This window comes from Phascolarctos cinereus, unplaced genomic scaffold (genome assembly GCF_003287225.1).
Source record: "Phascolarctos cinereus isolate Bilbo 61053 unplaced genomic scaffold, phaCin_HiC Scaffold_4;HRSCAF=312, whole genome shotgun sequence".
Classification (NCBI taxonomy): domain Eukaryota; kingdom Metazoa; phylum Chordata; class Mammalia; order Diprotodontia; family Phascolarctidae; genus Phascolarctos; species Phascolarctos cinereus.
The window spans coordinates 665,677,851-665,681,479 of NW_027555847.1; positions in this window are offsets into that span (position 1 = coordinate 665,677,851).

The following is a 3,629-nucleotide window of genomic DNA, read 5'->3' on the forward strand; positions in this document are numbered from 1 at the left end:
AGGGCCTCCTGTGCAGAAGGTCTTGTGCAAGACTTTGGTGATTTAAAGGGAAAAAAAACCCACAATAACCAAAAAAACCCAAGTCCCTACCCTCTCAGAACTTATATTTGATTGGGGGAAGTGCAATACCCACCAAGAAACATGGTAAGTCAGTAAGTATTTATGAAACACCCACTATGTGTTAGGTTCTGTGCTAAGTTCTGAAAATACAAAGGCAAAAGATAATCTCTGCCCTCAAAAAGCTCCTCATTGAATGGAGGAGATGAACAATTATGTACTAACAAGCTATAGAGAGGATCAATTGGAAATAATCAACAGAAGAAAGAGGGGTTGGAAAAGGCCTCTTATACAAGGTTGGCATCTAGGACATTTAATTCAATTCAATAGGATTTCTTCGGGCCCTATATGTTAGATCTTCTATGGAGCATTTATGGGAGGATGTGAATAAGAATTTAATAAGATAAGAAGGTGGTGCATATGGGTTGGAATTGGCACTGATAAAGGGAGTACCTATATCACTGAGCTCATAGATGTGTTCAATTATTGAAGCATAGGAATGATATCTCATATTTATATAGCTTTAATTAAAAACCACCACAACTTTCCTTGTGAGGTAGGTACTACAAATTTTATTATTCTCATTCTATAGATGAGAAAACTGATATCAAGTAACTTGCCCATGTCCCCATGTTTAGCAAACAGCAGAGCTGGCCCACAGTCCAGTTTATGATTTCTAATCCAGTGCTCTTTTCACAAAGAGTAATCTTTATCCCAAAGGAATGAATTTCTAATGGTGGAATGTCAAGCATTAATGGCTGGTTCCACCAAATCATACTTCATAGGCAGGGAGCCATCTCTTTCAACACACTGCCACTGATATCATTCATTCCTTTTCAGCCTCATCTACTTTTTTCCTTAGACCTTAGTTTCCTCTGCTATGAAATGAAGGAGTTGGACCAAATGTTCTCTCAGTTCTTTCATCTGTAACAATAATAACAAAATATCAATTAAATATTTATGTAATGCTAATTAGCTATGAAATGTGATAGATATATGGAGGCAATGTGTAAAGACTGTTGGATTTAGAGTCAGAGTACATGGCTTGGCATCTTGACTCTTTAATTTATTAGATTATGACCTTGGGCAAATCACTTAATTTTTCCGAGCCTCAGTTTTTTACACTCATACTTACTTCAGTACTCTACGGATCCATGATTTATTTCACCAGTGGCAATCAATCAACAAGCATTTATTAAGCATTTACTTTGTGCCAGGCACCGTGCTATGCACTTTAGTTACAGAAAAGGGACAAGGGAGAGGCAACATGCAAATAAAGAAGATATCTACAGCATATGCAGATGGCAGGGGATCTCCAAGGGGAGGATACAGGCAGCTAGGGTGATGGGAAAAGCCTCCTGGCACTTTGAACTGAATCTTGAAGGAAGCCAAGGGGGTTAAGAGGGGAAGGTGAAAGCAGCAGAGCATTCCAGCCAGCTGGATGTCTGATGCCATGATACAGAGACAAGAGGTGGTGTTGTGTTCAAAGAACATCGAGTAGGTCAATGGTAGCAAATGTGAAAGAGACTAAAAGTATAAGAAGATGGCTAAAGTAGGAAGAGACAGGTTGTGAAGAACTTTAAATGCCAAGCAGAGGAATTTATATTTAATTCTAGAATAGGAAACCATTGGAGTCTTTCACTGACAGGCGGTTACCCAAGCCTGGGCTGCCCCAGTTTGCTCCCATTGCACATGTATGAGCATCACAACATCCCAGTTTTGAACAATTTCTTCACCTCCAACTGAACATGCTCGGTCCACAGCTCCCCAGATGTCTTTCCCTGACTCTATATAGGAATAGGTATAACAGTCATAAATCTCTTGTGACTTAGTCCCTCACTGTACTGGAATTCTTCTATCTTTCTTTGAACGCAGCTGATTATGAACTGACTGCTGCTGACCTTACTAAACTACCAGCTGTCTAAAGCTTGCCTCGTCTGGTTCCTAGACTCATGAATTGCTTGAGGCTGACCAGATGTCACCCTCCCCACCCCCCACCCCAAGCCTCTCTGGCTATTTCGTAAAATTAAATTCTGTTCCCAAGCTTGGAACAGGTAGGTGTCTAATTGGATAGAATGCTGGGCCTGGAGTCAGAAAAACCTGAGTTTGAATCCAGCCTCAGAAACTTACTAGCTGTGTGATTCTGGGCAAGTTACTTAACCCTGTTTGCCTCAGTTCTTCATCTATAAAATGAGCTGGAGAAAGAAATGGTCAAATCACCCTTTGCCAACAAAACCCCAAATGGAGTCACAAAAAATCAGACACAACTAAAAACAAAACAAAACAAAACCGAACAATAAAAAAAGTTACACAGTGAATTGACATTAATTCAGATGTCAAGGTGATGTTCCTAAAGCAAAAATCTGACCCTTAATATTCCCTTGCTCAATAAAAGCCAGTGGTTGCCTATGCCTTCTATGGTCAAATACAAGCTTGTCTGTTTGGCATTTAAAACCCTTCACAACCTGACCACAGCCTACCTTTCCAGACACATTAGACAATACTCCCCTTTCTTCATCCTATAATCCAGCCTCCTTGCTGTACCCCCACACACATTTCACTCTGGAGCCTTTGCCCTGGCTGTGCTGGCCTGCGCTCCTTCCTGGCCTCTGCTTCCTGAAATCCATTTCATTCAAAGCTCAGCTCGAACACTACCTCCTCTAGGCCTTTCCTAATCCTTCTGTATTGCTAGTGCTTTTCATAGTCACCTCATTTTAAAAATATGCTTCTATATGTGTGTTGTCTCCCACAATAGAATGCCAGCTCCATGAGGGCAAGGATTGTTTCATTTTTGTCTTTGTATCCTCTGTGCTCAGCACAGTACCTAGGGCACTTTTAAATGTTTTTGGATTGATTGGTTTCCAGATGTTCTACCTTGGACAGGCTTATCTAGTTCTCTGAACAACCCTGAGTGCTTTGCAGGAAAGGTACTTTTAAAATTTACAAATCAACAAATCAATACTGGGAAAACAATCTTGAGACAGTTATACACTTATCAGATCTTAGCAGGTCTAGGTTATTTTTAATTGCTCTGTACAAAAGTCATTCCTCTTCCGGAGACCTTGAGTTTGATACTTTGAACAGAGAAATTATGCCATTTCATCAGAACCAAAATTGGATTCTTCTGCCTGAAGACGGCTTATCACAGACCCAAGCAAAAGTTGGTGACATAAGGAACCAGCGATATCACTTTGATTACCAGGAGGTTAAGAAGAAGTGAAAGGTAATTAGTTACACAATCATAATCTCAGAATGGAAAGGATGTCAGAGGTCACAGAATTCAATTTATACTTGTATGAGAATTTCCTCTATAACAGTGCTGTCAAACTCAAATAGAAACCATTCCTGAAGCCAGGAGCAGACTGACTTAGAAAACCACAAATTAACATTATCTATGTTGTATTGTATTTTTACTTATTTTGTTAAGCATTTCCCAGTTACATTTCAATCTAGGTCAGGCAGCATTTGGGAGTTTTGCTAATGGGGAGTTTGACACCTTTGCTCTATAACACTTCTCAAAAGAAGTCATTTAGCTTTTACTATTGTTCAGTGTTTTAGTCATATTCAACTCT